We start from the raw sequence: 16,385 nt of genomic DNA, 5'->3' as shown, positions 1-16,385 counted from the left end.
GCAACTGCCAAAAGGCCAACACAGTTATTTACTTAATTCCTGAGCTCTGCTGATCTCAGTCCCTCTGATTTGTCCTTTTGACCTGCTTCTTGCGAGCTGGATAACCTTGGGAAGCCACACAACTTATCTTAGTCTAGGTGAAATGGGGATAAGAAACCCAGATTTATAGGCTGTCTTGAAGACTGATGGAAGAAGGAGCACAAAATTGCTTTGCAAAATGGTACTGGGATGAGATGGCATTGTCCGGCCACCCTAATGCCGCCAGCACTAGCATGTCATATTCAGGTTGTTCTTTCCATCTCCAGTCCTGGTGACAACCACTTACTAACCAACTTTGATTCTTATTTTTCCATTTTATACTGAGGGAATACATCTGTCACTCTCAAGACGTTCTAAGACTCCAGGATTTCCTTGCTGATAACCCTTGACAATCCAGTGGAATTATATAGCCTGCACCTACAGTAGGCAAACTCACAACCAGGGCTGAGATGGAGTGGAGCAGAATTATACAAATGCAAAGGAAAGGAGGGGTTTTTTAAAATACTTTCTGAAAGTTAAAAATAAAAACATCTTAAACAATATTTTGTAAGGTGTCATCTTCAGATAGTTTACCCAACCAGACAGCAACTCAGGAACAAGGATTTTTCCTTTATTTTTTTTTAATTTCTACCCATTCAGTGACTAGAAAAAGTGCCCAGCAAAAAAAAAAAAAAAAAATCAGTTAATGCTTTTTGAATCAACGAATGAATGAGAAGAACCTTGAATTGTGAAGAGGCTCAGACAAAAGGCTTATTATTTGATTTAAAAAATGAACATGTAAGTGCTGGAGAAAAACCTCAATTGGTATCTTTTGGATAGGTTATTTAAACCAAACCTTTTACACTGTGGGGTGTTATTTTGTTGTTTTATGACTGTTATAGTGGAATTATTAATTTGATTTATTATAACCTGATTTATAATCATCTGAATTGTGACTTTAACTTTTGAAAAGGACCCATAAACTCTTCATGGGTTTGGTCTCACAGAAAGCAGAGGAAGCAAAATATGCCCAGAACAAACTGCTGAGTCACATGTTATGTCTTTTCCCTTAGCCAACATTCCTAATCCAGTATCACTGACAATTCAGAACGGAGCAATATCTAACCTGATGTGATGGCAGCATCCATGAATACGCCCCCTATTACTGAAGAGTACATGTCACCAATGTGTGAGATAAACGGTTCTTGGATATTGCTTTGACCTATTCTGATGGTGTTCAGATTCAATGAGGTAAAACCATGAGAAACTCAGCTGTGTCAACCCCTCCTAGGTGACACATGGAGAAATCAAGTGTGCACAATCTTAGCAAGAAGAAGTTGCCTTGTTTGTATTTTCTGGAAGTGGAGGAGAAGAGAAAAACAAAATAGTAGTCAGTGAACAACATTTTTGTACCAAGCATTGTGTTCGATCCTTTCTCTACTCATTTACTCCTTAGAATGAATAGCCTAATGTGAGTTTCTCTCCATTTTATAAATGAAGAAAACAGAGGCTTGGAGAATTGAGTCACCCACTTAAGATTACATAGCTAGTAAGGGGAAAGGACTGGGATTCAGACCCTCTGCTTTTGCCCTCATTCTGTCCTGCTTCTATAGAGTCTCTTCCAGCTTTGGCCTCATCACATTTTACTATCAGTTGGCCCTGTTTTTATAAGGTTACAAGAACATCATATATTTCTGCAACCCTTACATTACAGTACAGCCACAAGCACAAACCTGAGGGGAAGCCACACAAAACCAGACTGCTTCTGGTGATCTTCACACAGTCCATTGCGTTTTCTTCCTTACTCTGCCTGTGGTGTGTTGAGATATTCTCCCCAGTTCAGATGTCACCTCCTCCAGTGAGCCTTCTCTGATCCTCCCCTCATCTCTACTGCCCAGTCCTTCCTGGTATCTCCCATAATGTCCTGCCTGTATTGCTATTGTTAATTATTATTATCTACTTAGGTATCCATCTCCTGCACTAGACTGTGAGCTCTCTGAGCTCAGGCCTATGTCTGAATTCTCAGCTAGACTGTGACTTTTCTGAGGATCAAGACTGTGTCCTCATTCTGTTTGTAACTTCAGTTGTGGGCGTAAACTAGCACAGAGTAGGGACTCAGTGAAGTCTACTGATTGGATCAGAAACATTACTCAGAATGATTTGAAAATGTGTGTCTCATGGAGGGGACACATCAATTTAGAGAAAGAAATTTAGAGAAAAGAAGGAACATAAAGACATAGAAAGAAGGGTAATATAAAGGGAAGTACTTAGTAATGTTCTCTGTGACATTTGAATTATTCAATTTTGGTTAAACAGAAAAAACAATAGGATTCAGTTCTTTCCAGTTATTCACTAAGATGATTTTAATAATTGCCTAATTGACACATATCCTATGTCTAAGTGATATCAGGGGTTTCCCAGTTAACATATGGGAAAAAACAAAAAACTATCAGCTCTAAGTCTTCCTTAAAGATTAACTGAAAGCAGTAAACTATGTCTTCAAATCATCTTAATAAAATACAAGATCTTAATTATAGATCAACCCAATGGGTGGTTCATTTTCATATTCCAGGGCATATGTTAATTTATGTCACATGAATCCTAAATGATGATTCACCTTGTTATTTTCTTTGTTATTGTTTACTCCTTATTGTTGTTATTTTAGCTACTCAGCATCCAACTTTCCTTTCTCCAATAATACACTCCATTATTTTAGGGGTGGGGTATTTCTTATCCTGTATAGGTGTCTTGGTGGAGGAGGTCCTACGTACAAAGAGAATTAACACCTCAGATTTTCGGACCCAGAGCTGCCAGGTGGGTGGACACACGAGCTAGGTAGCCATCTAAGACTTAGCCAACTGGATGTTCTTGAGACTTTGAACTTGAAGATGTGTAGGACGGTGGAAGTTCTTTCATTGTCATGGAAGTCTTTGTATGCTGACCCATGTGTTCTGCTCTATGACTTTTCTAGGCCTCCCAGTGCTACCTTAGATCTAATTTTCTCATTGTTTTCCAGGACTGCATCTCCAACCTTCCACTGATTTTGGGAATCTGGCATTCTCTGCATGAGTCATCTTTACTTAAATAGCCAGTCAATTTCTGTTGCTTAAAACTGAGAAATTTGTCTGAAATACCGAGTCTCCATTTAGGACATACATTTACATGTAGATAAGTAAAAGAATTTGCATTCTTGTGTCATGATTAGTAAGAATTAGTGTTCTCTAAGAATTATTTTGAGATTCATTTTTCTAGAAAATTACAAGATATAGAAGCAAAACTGTGTGATGGACTTCTCCATTTAAATGAATAGATGAATAGTTTTTGTGGACATCATATAATCTATATTTATTTTTTATAATTTATTTTTTTTATTAACATATAATGTATTTTTAGCCCCAGGGGTACAGGTCTGTGAATCACCAGGTGTACACACTTCACAGCACTCACCATATCACATACCTTCGCCAATGTCCATAACCCAACCACCTTATCCCCACCCCACCCCCCACCGCCAAGCAACCCTCAGTTTGTTTTGTGAGATTAAGGGTCTCTTGGGGCACCTGGGTGGCTCAGTGGGAGATTAAGGGTCTCTTATTGTTTGTCTCCCTCCCAATCCCATCTTCTTTCATTTATTCTTTTCCTATCCCCCAAACTCCCCATGTTGCCTCTCAACTTCCTCATATCAGGGAGATCATATCATAATTGTCTTTCTCTGACTGACTTATTTCACTAAGCATAATACTCTCTAGTTCCATCCGTGTAATCACAAAAGGCAAGATTGCATTTTTTGATGGCTACACAGTATTCTATTGTATATATATATATATATATACCACATCTTCCTTCTCTAGTCATCTGTTGAAGGACATGTAGGTTCTTTCCATAGTTTGGCTATTGTGGACATTACTGCTATAAACTTTTGGGTGACGTGCCCCTTCCGATCACTACGTTTGTATATTTAGGATAAATACCCAATAGTGCCATTGCTGGGGCATAGGGTAGCTCTATTTTCAATTTTTTGAGGAAAATCCATGCTGTTTTCCAGAGTGGTTGCACCAACTTGCATTCCCACCAACAGTGTAGGAGGGTTCCCATTTCTCTGCATCCTCACCAGCATCTGTCATTTCCTGACTTGTTAATTTTAGTCATTCTGACTGGTGTGAGGTTGTATCTCATTGTGGTTTTGATTTGTATTTCCCTGATGCCGAGTGATGTGGAACACTTTTTCATGTGTCTGTTACCCATCTGGATGTCTTCTTTGCAGAAATGTCTGTTCATGTCCTCTGCTCATTTATTGATTTGATTATTTGTTCTTTGGGTCTTGAGTTTGCTGAGCCCTTTATAGATTTTGGTTTGCTGAGCCCTTTATAGATTTTGGATACTAGCCCTTTGTCTGATGTCTTCAAATTTGTAGAAGATATCTGCAAATATCTTCTCCCACTCTTTCAGTTGTCTTTTGGTTTTGTCAACTGTTTCTTTTGCTGTGCAAAGGCTTTTGATCTTGATGAAGTCCTAATAGTTCATTTTGCCCTTGCTTCCTTTGCCTTTGTCAATATTCCTAGGAAAAAGTTGCTGTGGCTGAGGTCGAAGAGGTTGCTTCCTGTATTCTCCTCATAGATTTTGATGGATTCCTTTCTCACATTAAGGTCCTACATCCATTTTGAGTCTTTTTTCGTGTGGTGTAAGGAAATGATCCAGTTTCATTTTTCTGCATGGGGCTGTCCAATTTTCCCAACAGAAGTTGCTGAAGAGACTGTCTTTTATCCATTGGACATTCTTTCCTGCTTTGTTGAAGATTAGTTGACCATAGAGTTGAGGGTCTATTTCTGGGCTTTCTATTCTGTTTTCATGCCAGTATCATACTGTCTTGATGATGACAGCTTTGTAATAGAGCTTGAAGTCTGGAATTGTGATGCCACCAACTTTGGTTTTCTTTTTCAATATTCCTCTGGCTTTTATGGTTCCATATAAATTTTAGGACTATTTGTTCCATTTCTTGGAACAAAATGGATGGGATTTTGATAGGGATTGCATTATACGTGTAGATCGGTTTAGGTAGCATAGCATTTTCACAATATTTGTTTTTCCAATCCATGAGCATGGGACATTTTTCCATTTCTTTGTCTCAATTTCTATCATGAGTACTTTATAGTTTTCTGAGTATAGAGTCCTTGCCTCTTTGGTTAGGTTTATTCCTAGTTATCTTATGGTTTGGGGTGCAACTGTAAATGAGATTGACTCCTTAATTTTTCTTTCTTCTGTCCTGTTGTTGGTGTAGAGACATGCAACTGATTTCTGTGCATTGATTTTATATCCTGACACTTAACTGAATTCTTGTACAAGTTCTAGCAGATTTGGAGTGGAGCCTTTTGGGTTTTCCACAAATAGTATCATATCATCTGTGAAGAGTGATAATCAACTTCTTCTTTGGATTTGGATGCCTTTAGTTTCTTTTTGTTGCCTGATTGCTAAAGCTTGGACTGCTAGTACTATGTTGAATAGCAGTGATGATAATGGATATCCCTGCTGTGTTCCGGACCTTAGTGAAAAGGCTTTCAGTTTTTCTCCATGGAGAATAATATTCACGGTGGATTTTTCATAGACGGCTTTGATGATATTGAGGTTAACATATGGTTCTTGTTCATTCTTTTATTAATGTACTGTATCACATTAATTGATTTGCGGATATCTAACCAACCTTGCAGCCCTGTTGCAACCAGCCAGTTGACATGGTGAATAATCCTTTTAAAATACTGTTGGATACTATTGGCTAGTATTTTGGTGAGCATTTTTGCATCTGTGTTCATCAAGGATATTGGTTTGTAATTCTCTTTTTTGATGAGATCTTTGTCTGGTTTGGGGATCAAGGTGATGCTGGCCTTATAAAATTTGTTTGGAAATTTTCATTCCATTTCTATTTTTTGGAGCAGTTTCAGGAGAATAGGAATTAATTCTTCTTTAAATGTTTGGTAGAATTCCGCTGGGAAGACGTCTAGCCCTGGGCTCTTGTTTGTTGGGAGATTTTTGATGACTGCTTCAATCTCCTTACTGGTTATGGGTCTGCTCAGGTTTTCTATTTCTTCCTGGTTCAACTGTGGTAGTTTATACATCTCTAGGAATGCATCGATTTCTTCCGGATTGTCAAATTTGCTGGCATATATTTGCTCATAATATGTTCTTATAATTGTTTGTATTTCTTTGGTGTTGGTTGTGATCTCTCCTCTTTCATTCATGATTTAATTTATTGGAGCTCTTTCTCTTTTCTTTTTGATAAGTCTGGCCAGGAGTTTATCAATCTTATTAATTTTTTTAAAGCTTTTATTTATTTATTTGACAGACAGAGATCACAAGTAGCCAGAGAGGCAGGCAGAGAGAGAGGAAGGGAAAACAGGCTCCCTGCTGATCAGAATGCCCAATGGGGGGGTTCAATCCCAGGACCCTGGGATCATGACCTGAGCTGAAGGCAGAGGCTTTAACCCACCAAGACACCCAGTGCCCCAATCTTAGTAATTCTTACAAGGAACCAAAGTTTTATTGTTTCAAGGAACCTAGTTTTATTGTTTTGTTCTATTTTTGTTTGTTGGTTTGTTGGTTTGTTTCTATTTCATTGACTTATGCTCTGATATTTATTATTTCTCTTCTCCTGTTGGGTTTAGGCTTTCTTTGTTGTTCTTTTCCAGCTTCTTTAGGTGTATGTGTAGGTTGTGTATTTGAGATCTTTCTTGTTTCTTGGGAAAGGCTTGTACTGCTGTATATTTTCCTCTTAGGACTGCCTTTGCTGTGCCCCACAGATTTCTAAGTGTTGTGTTTTCATTATCATTGGTTTCCATGTATTTTTTCAATTCTTCTTTAATTTTCTGGTTAACTCATTCATTCTTTAAAGGATGCTCTTTCATCTCCATGTATTTGGGGTCTTTCCAAATTTCCTCTTGAGACTGAGTTCTAGCTCAAACCATTGTGTTCTGAAAATATGCAGGAAAAGATCCCAGTCTTTTGATACTGGTTGAAACCTGATTTATGACCCAGGATGTGATCTATTCTGGAGAATATTCCACGTGCACTGGAGAAGAATGTGTATTCTGTTGCTTTGGGGTGTAATGTTCTGAATACATCTGTGATGTCCATCTGTTCCAGTTTGTCATTTAAGGCCTTTATTTCCTTGTTGATCTTTTGCTTGGATGATCTACCCATTTCAGTGAGGGGAGTGTTAAAGTCCCCTTCTATTATTGTATTATTGTTGATGTGTTTCTTTGATTTTGTTATTAATTGGTTTATATATTTGGCTGCTCCCATGTTAGGGGCACAGATTTTTTAAATTGTTAGATATTCGGGGAACCTGGGTGGCTCAGTGGATTAAGCGTCTGCCTTTGGCTCAGGTCATGATCTCAGAGTCCTGGGATCCAGCCCCACACCAGGCACTCTCCTCATCAGGGAGCCTGCTTCCCCCCCATCTCTCTGCCTGCCTCTCTGCCTACTTGTGATTTCTCTGTCAAATAAAAAAAATTCTAAAATTGTTAGATCTTCTTGTTGAACAGACTTTTTGAATATGATATAGTGTCCTTCCTCATCTATTATTATACTCTTTGGCTCAAAATCGAATGGATCTGATATAAGGATTGACACCACAGCTTTCCTTTGATGTCCACAAGCATGGTAAATTGTTTTCCACCCCCTCACCTTAAATCCAGAGGTGACTTTGGGTCTAAAATGACTTTCTGGGCGCCTGGGTGGCTCAGTGGGTTAAGCCGCTGCCTTCGGCTCAGGTCATGATCTCAGGGTCCTGGGATCGAGTCCCACATCGGGCTCTCTGCTCAGCAGGGAGCCTGTTTCCTCCTCTCTCTCTCTGCCTGCCTCTCTGCCTACTTTTGATCTCTCTCTGTCAAATAAATAAATAAAATCTTTAAAAAAAAATAAAATAAAATAAAATGACTTTCTTCTAGACAACATATTGATGGCTTTTGTGTTTTTATCCATTCTGATACCCTTTGTCTTTTGATTGGGGGCATTTAGCCCATTTACATTCAGGGTAACTATTGAGAAATATGAATTTAGTGTCATTGTATTGCCTGGAAGGTGACTATTACAGTATATTGTCTCTGTTCCTTTCTGATCTACTAACTTTAGGGTTTCTCTTTGCTTAGAGGACCCCTTTCAATATTTCCTGTAGAGCTGGTTTGGTGTTTACAAATTCTTTCAGTTTTTGTTTGTCCTGGAAGCTTTTTTTCTCTCCTCCTATTTTCAATGATAGCCTAGCTGGATATAGCATTCTTGGCTGCAAGTTTTTCTCATTTAATGCTCTGAATATATCATGCTGGTTCTTTCTGGCCTGCCAGGTCTCTGTGGATAAGTCCACTGCCAATCTAATATTTTTAATATTATAAGTTACGAAGTTCTTGTCCCGGGCTGCCTTCAGGATTTTCTCTTTGTCACTAAGGCTTGAAAATTTTACTATTAGATGATGGGGTGTGGACCTATTGTTATTAATTTTGAGAAGGGTTCTCTGTGCCTCTCGGATTTTTATTTTGATGCTTGTCCCCTTTGCCATATTGGGGAAATTCTCTACAATAATTCTCTCTGGTATACCTTCTGCTCCTCTTTCTCTTTCATCTTCTTCTGGAATCTGAATTATTCTAATGTTTCATCTTATGGTATCACTTATCTCTTGAATTCTCCCCTCATGGTCCAGTAGTTGTTTCTCTCTCTTTTGCTCAGCTTCTTTATTCTCTGTCATTTGGTCTTTTATGTCACTAATTCTCTCTTTGCATCATTTTTCCTAGGAGTAAGAGCCTCCACTTTTTATTGCACCTCATTAATAGCTTTTTCAATTTCAGCTTGGTTAGATTTTAGTTCTTTTATCTCTCCAGAAAGGGCTTTGATTTCTCCAGACAGGGTTTCTCTATTATCTAGAACCTTGAGAATCGTCATTCCAGTCTCTAGATCTGACATATTACCAATGTCTGTATTGATTAGGTCCCTAGCCTTTGGTACTGCCTCTTGTTTGTTTGTGGTTTATTTGTTTGTTTTGTTTTATTTTTTTTTGTGGTGAGTTTTTCTGCCTTGTCATTTTATCCAGATGAATATATTAAAAATGTGCCAAAGACCCCAGGAAAATATGCTTTAACCAAATCAGAAGAGGCCCCAAATTTTGGGGGTAAGAGAGAGGATAAAAAGTTCAGGGGAAAAAAAGGAAAAATATAAAAAAGGAAAATATAAATATTAGACTGGTGAAGAGAACAGAGTCACAGAGTCACCCACTTAATTTGGGAGTCTTTTGGTCTCTTAGAAGAAACTACCTTCCAAAATTTTATAGAATGAAAAAATACACACACACACACACACACACACACACACACACAATACACAAAATAAGGGTAAACACGATGGAGGGTTGGAATATGACAATAAAGATGAAATTTTAAAAAAAAATTCTAAAATAGGAGTGGATAAGATAAGTTGATTGGAAGTATAAAGGAATAAAAAGTGGAGAGAATTTACTCAGGCTGAAGACTAGAGCAAAGCCCTGTGCCTGATTTATGGTATATTTTGATCTATTAGAAGAAGTTGTATCCCAGATATTTTTAGAAGTGAAAACATTATGTGTATAATTAAAATCAAGTTACATACAATAAAGGATAAAATATGACTATAGTAAGGAAGGTTCAAAAATATTTTTATGAGAGGTATTGTTAAACTAGTTAAAAATGGTAAAAGGGAAAGATTAAAAATTTAAAAAAATTAGCATAAGAAAAAATAAAATTAAAAAAAATTAAATTAACTTTTCAAGACTAAAGAATCATGGGGAGAAAGGCCTGAATTCCATGCTTTGCTTTCTCCTCCTCTGGAATTCCACTGTTCTCCTTGGTAAGTGAACTTGGTCTTGGCTGGATTTATTGCTGATCCTCTGGGGGAAGGACCTACTGTAGTGATTCTCAAGTGTCTTTGCCCAATGCAGAATTTCACCACCCTTACCAGGGGCTGGGTTCACTTTCAGGAGACTTTGTTCCCTGAATGCTTTCCATAGAGTTCTGGAGGACGGGAAGGAAAATGGCTGTCTCCCATTCTCTGGCCCAGAGCAGCAGAGAGCTTGGGGCCCCACTCCTCAGTGCACCCTTGGAGGAAAGCGCTCAATCACTCCTGTCTCCCTGGCCTTTGGCCATGCTCCGAGATCACCCAGCCTGAGGCCAAGCTTCTCTGTCTCTGGCACACAGCCCTGTCTGGAGTCTCCAAACCCAGCAGATCCCTGCGCTCTTCCAGGGGGGGTCCTCCGGATCTTGTGTGATCCACGCAAAAAGCAGTGGCTTGACTGTCCCATGGATCACAGTTTAAGGTAACCCGGAGTTAAGAGCTCACTCCTTGGCTCTTCCAGGGGGGGTCCTCCAAATCTTGTGTGATCCACGCAAAGAGCAGTGGCTTGACTGTCCCATGGATCACAGTTTAAGGTAACCCGGAGTTAAGAGCTCATTCCTTGGCTCTGTCTCTGTAGCTGGCTTCACCGCTCTAACACCTGCAAGCTCTGTGACACTCAGACACCCCCGATCCTTCTGTGATCCCACAGGACCTGAGAACACGCTGTCCCAGCATGACCTTCACCCCAACTTAGCCTCTGGAGCGATGTCCCTCAGTGGAGCAGACTTTAAAAAGTTCTGATTTTGTGCTCCATTGCTCAGCTGCTTGCAGGGAGCTGGCCCCTCCCCCCGCAGTCTATCTTCCTGTGGCTTTGGATTCATTTCTCCACAGGTCCTGCCTTCCAGAAAGTGGTTGTTTTTCCACTTCTAGAATTGCTGATCTTCTTCTCTTTGATCTCCTGTTGGATTTGTAGGTGTTTGGAATGGTTTGATAAACTAGCTCATCTCCTGCTACCTAATGTCATCTCAGCCTGCTACTCCTCTGCCATCTTGACTCCTCCTCCTCCTCCACTCATTTTCAGAAAATCTAGCACCTCGTTCTAAATTATGGAGTACATCTTACCTAATATTAAACCTAATAGTGGCATTTTGTGTAATGGGGAAAGAGGTGAGGTCATGAGCACATTTTCACAGGCTTCTCACCTATGAAACTTTATCTCTCTCCAGCCTTTGTACATCGTCCTGCTACGCAAGTTGGATTTACTATCTAGAGAGTTTCCATGATTCTTTATTTTTCCGACGTTATCATTCAAAGACAATTTTTTGAATTCACAAAAGGTTATGGCCTTACATTTTTGTAATGTTGATGTGTTACCAGGATTTACAACTGAAATGTTAATACTGTTCTGATGTTAAAAAGAAGAGAAAAGAAAAGAAAATATATCCAAAGCAGATGACATTGTGATTGAAATGCACAGCTGCAAAGATATTTGCTTGAGTAAATTTAGAAAAGTGATTAAGTTTTTTCCCCTTAAAGAATTTCTTTGTTATCAAGTGTCCATCAGACATATCAAAATGGCTAGCATATTTTTGAAAACTTTTTCAAGTCTGTCCTGAAGTGAAATTCTCATATAAAATGATTTATAATCAAGTTCAAAGTATTAAATCTCCTCATTTAACAGATATTTGGAAAGAAAAGACTATTTGGAAATCTTTCTGGAGGAGAAAAACATGTTTTTGGTGTCTACAGTAATATAGCATCTGGAAAACAAGGACATTGGGTTTCTTGTTTCTTAGGTGTTGAGCTGGTATTTCATTCTTAGGGAGGGGCATCCTTCTTTTCTTAGGAATTTTAGATAGATGCAGATTCTCAGGGGCACAGGATACACATTGAATGAATTCAAAATTTTAGGGTAAGAGTTGATATAAAAAATTAATTTATTAGATCAATGCTTTCCTTTTTAAGAAAATAAGAATGCAAAGATCCATAAAAATAGTCTATGTCACAGAAGTTCACTGGGGCTGGCTCTCTGTGGCAATATCCAAATGAAGATCCACAGTGCATCTAGCATACAAAAAGATCTTACTTCTGAGGACAGGCACAATGAGCTTATCTGATAAAAAAAAATTTGCATCAAAAAAGTTAAATTTTCACACATATTAAAATTAATAGAACAATCATGACAACTAGGACTGATGTGCAGGCACAGGATGATTTAGTCAACCTGAAGAAACCCCAAATCCTTCCAAACTGAAAAACTCTGATGAGTGACAACTAGAAAGTAAAATACCTTAACCTTTAGATTATCTGGAAACTTAGAACTGGCAGTTCTAAACATATAGAAACATTCCAATATGGATGTTCAAAAGGGAAACAAATGATCTCTGATAGCAGAGATTGAATTTGGGGTCAAGAAATGGTTAAAATTAGATGGGGAAGATCTACCAGGCATTTCTCCTTTGTGTCTGGTAGCAACACCCCTGTAAGAGGAGTTGAAGGGAATCACAGTGGATGTGTGGGGCAGATTGTGGTTTCATAAACAGCGAATAAGCTCTTTAAGAAGACAGGGAGGTCTCTTTATATTTTAAAAAGATTTCTGAGGGAAGAAGGGTAGAGTTTTAACATTTGGATTCATAACACATTAGTTAAATTGAAAACATTGTACTAAACAACATTCCTTAATAATGCTCATGGAGATATTAATGAAGAAATGAATGATTTTGTTTATTCCACAAATAGTGATTGATTGCTGACCCTGACCCTGTGCTGGGTATAAGCCCAACAATGAGGAATGGTAGAATTGTTTGATAAATATTTAACATCAATAACGGCAGGAGTTGCAGTTTCCACATGGCCCTTGAAACAACAATTTTCTGCAAAATAGAAAAGAATGGGAATTAGAAAACTATGGTCATCACAGTTTAATGGTATGACTTGTTCAGTAAATATGTGTTGGTTTGAATATATGTAAATTGGATACAAAAACAAAACAGAACAAAAATCTGAAATTCTCCTGCAGACAACATCAAGAATTGATAAGTTGGGCGCCTGGGTGGCTCAGTGGGTTAAGCCGCTGCCTTCAGCTCAGGTCATGACCTCAGGGTCCTGGGATCGAGTCCCGCATCGGGCTCTCTGCTCGGCAGGGAGCCTGCTTCCCTCTCTCTCTCTCTGCCTGCCTCTCCGTCTACTTGTGATTTCTCTCTGTCAGATAAATAAATAAAATCTTTAAAAAAAAAAAAAAGAATTGATAAGTGTTTCTCTCATTCTTTGGGACCTTTTGGTCTCTCATTTCCCTCACTCAGACCTGGTTTCTTGGGCTCTGTCTTCCTGAAGATGTGAATTCAATTTTCTGTCATCAGGAAAACATGATCCTTTCTGGTATGTGACGTATGGGGGGGAATTGTAAAGCTCTAAATCCCTGCACTCTTCCCTGGTTAGAATCGTGAAACACATAGCCAGTTCAGATCAGGTTCCCCATTTGTTACTGAGAAAGGGTCTTAGCCATCTGGGGCTATCACATTCTCTTCTTTAAAAAAAAAAATACCCACCCAGGGAGACCTGGTTGACTTAGTCCATTAAGCACGTGCCTTCAGCTCAAGTCCTGATCCCAGGGTCCTTGGATGATAATCAGCCTAGAGACAAGATGGGGCTCCCTGCTCAGCAGGGAGACTGATTATTCTTCTCCCTCTGCCCCATCCCTCTCCCTTTACCCACCCCTTCCCCTTCTCTCACTCTCTCTTTCAAATAAATAAGCTAAAAACAAAAACAAAAGCAAACAAAGAAAAACCCAACCCTGCTCCAAATCGTCAAAAGTACACGTATGTTTTCTACTGGAAACACCCACCTAGGACATCACAAAGCATTCTTTTGAGTATCATTATGGATTCTTGAATGTTATTTATTCAAGATCTTATAATCAATATTGGTCATTCTGATCTTGCTAGACAGTCACACTGGGTTGTCTCCAGCATCTGGTGGTATTCATTTTCCAGGGCTGCTACAACAAAGTACCACAAACAAGGTGGCTTAAAATAGCAGACATTTATTTTCTGATTTCTTAAGTTCAGAAGTCTAAAATCAAGGTGTTGGTGCTCCCTCTGGACAACCCCCTGACAGAATCCTTTCTTGTTTCTTCTAGCTCTGGTGGCTCCAGGATCACTTGGCTTATGGCTACATGACTCCAATCTCTGCCTCCATTTTCACATGGCCTTCTCTGTGTCTTTTCCTCTTCTGTCTTATATAAGTAGAAGACAGTCATTAGATTTAGGCACCACCCAGATCATTGAAGATGATTTCCTTTTTCTAAGAAATAGTTGCAATCCCATGTTCCTTGGATTCAGATATGGACATTTCTATCATCCAGGCATGCAAACACATTTCTTCTCATTGTTAGAGGTTTTCTATTTTTCTATAGAACTAGCTCTTATTCCATTTTCTGTAATAAACTTTTAACAAGTGCTTATGGAGGTCAAATATTATGCTAATTATGAGAATACAAAGCTATTTCATATCTCTTGGGTTTGTCCCCAAGGTACAGGTTCCCTTGAATGAGAAAAATGGTGCTCCAAGTGTATGGAAAGCCCATGATTTTAAGGAGCCAGCTTAAGTACTCGCTCAAATGTCCACATTTGGAGCGTCAGAGGATCGAGAGGCCAGTAAATAATCCTACAGATCTCTTGTAAGAAATCTCCAGGCCATTTTCCTTTTCAAAGTTTTGTTCCAGGTTTCAGGCACCTAATCTGCAAAAGCATACCAGCCTGAGAGTCAGGTCCCTCAGGTTCTATTTCTGGTTTTGCTACTGGATTGCTATGGGACCTTGCACACCACAGGGAAGATGGGTGCACTTCCTACAAAGCAAGAGACAAGAGCCTGAGGAGCCCTCTAGGCAAGGCTACTTCATACCCCAGTGAAGCTGGATCCCAGGAACCAAGTGTACCGGTTGGACTCCTCATGCAGAGTCTAGGGATGTTCTTCCTGCTGCCAAAGCCACTGATGTTGGTGTGAAGCTGGAGCTCTGATTTTAGTTTGGTCAAAGGGACTCAGACTCCCTCCTTTGTGTGATTCCTAGAAGTCAAAAGGAAAAGTAGTTTGCATTTTAAAGATTTTATGTATTTATTTGAGAGAGGGAAATCACAAGTAGATGGAGAGGCAGGCAGAGAGAGAGAGCAAAGCAGGCTCCCTGCTGAGCAGAGAGCCGGATGCGGGACTCGATCCCAGGACCCTGAGATCATGACCTGAACCGAAGGCAGCGGCTTACCCACTGAGCCACCCAGGCGCCCCAATAGTTTGCATTTTAAAGCCTTGACTTTTTCTTACTGACATGTTCTTGTGGTTCACGTTGCACTAGAGGAAAATGGGCTGGTGGCCCAGAGCAAGGAGTGAAGGGTTGGGAACTCTGGGCCTCTTCCTGGAGGGGGCAGGCGGGTGCTGTCCAGCAACTTGGGGACTCTGGGAAGGTTAAGTCCCCGCACCTCGCCCCCTAAAGAACTACATTTCCAGAGAGGCCTTGACACCCACTGACTGGGGAGGAGGAAGAAGGAGCTCAGAGCCGGCCCGCGAACTAGCGCCTGCGTTGGCATGTCCAAGTGGGCTGGCTGCGCTCGCATCCGAAGGGCTGACTCGCATCTCTGGCAGTGCAGCGAGGATTCCGCGTGGACACTGCCTTTTTGCCCCTGGATTTCGCAGTACCCGCCCCGCCCCTCCTCCCCAGAGCCTCTGCTGAGGCGGCTGCGGCGGCTGCGGCGCAGGCAATGGGCGTGGCCGCCAGCGGTTGGCGAGGGGTCCGCGCAACAGGGACCCCGATCCTATGCGGTTATTCGCAAGGCGCAGGCACCCCTGCCCTGCCAGCGGGCGGTTTCCAGCGGCGGCGGGACGTTCCCTGGAAGGAGCCACGGGGTTGCGAAGAAGTCCACCCAGAAGGTGCTGGACCCCGAGAAGGATGGGCTGACGCGCCTGAAGCACCTGTGGGCGCTGCTGGGTGAGGCCCGCTCTGGGACCCCGGGTTTGGGCGTTCCTACCCTGATGTGGGCCGGGGGAGGGTGGGGGCTGGGATGCCGACGGCATGAGGGGGGGGCGTGGGGTGGAGTAAGACCCTCCTTTCCAGGGCCCAGCATTGTTCCCGACTGCGGGCAGTCTGGCTTCGGACTCTGCCCTGTCGCCCAGAACGTAAACTCACGCCGGATTTGAGCCTGGTCACCTCAAGGCCGGCGGAGCCGCCACTTTCCTCTCCCTGGCAAATCCTGCACTCCAGGTGCTACACAGACACACACGCACACACACTCACACACAAAATAAACTGACACCTCCCCCTCTCGTTTTTTAATTTTTATTTCTGACTCTGACACCCGAAGTAGAGTCTCCAAGTGTTCCCAGCCCAGACTTAACTGAACTGTCCTCTCTTCTGTGGGCTCCCTCCCCTTAAATTTTAGTTTTACTTTTGAGTTGGAGTCTTCAGAGAGACCGAGCCTCCCAGTGCTCCCAGGATAAATTTAATTGAGCTGTCATCTATCTTCCCACGCTCC

The 16,385-nt window shown here is 40.8% G+C and overlaps 1 long non-coding RNA gene and 1 pseudogene across 2 annotated transcripts in view; both read left to right on the top strand.

The window, feature by feature from the left end:
• The window catches only part of LOC309859875, a 599,272-nt gene that overhangs the window by 216,422 nt on the left and 366,465 nt on the right, over nt 1-16,385 (top strand). The gene's annotated exons all lie outside the window — the stretch shown is intronic.
• LOC309858744 (protein phosphatase PTC7 homolog pseudogene) overlaps nt 15,442-16,385 on the top strand; it is a 125,102-nt pseudogene continuing 124,158 nt past the window's right edge. Inside the window, exon 1 of the transcript in view lies at nt 15,442-15,902. The product of the transcript in view is annotated as a protein phosphatase PTC7 homolog pseudogene (transcript). The remainder of the gene's footprint in view (nt 15,903-16,385) is intronic.

The sequence above is a fragment of the Mustela nivalis genome (genome assembly GCF_964662115.1).
Source record: "Mustela nivalis genome assembly, chromosome: 2".
NCBI lineage: Eukaryota > Metazoa > Chordata > Mammalia > Carnivora > Mustelidae > Mustela > Mustela nivalis.
Note: the sequence above shows the minus strand (reverse complement) of the source record. Positions and strands in the feature narration are given on the sequence as shown.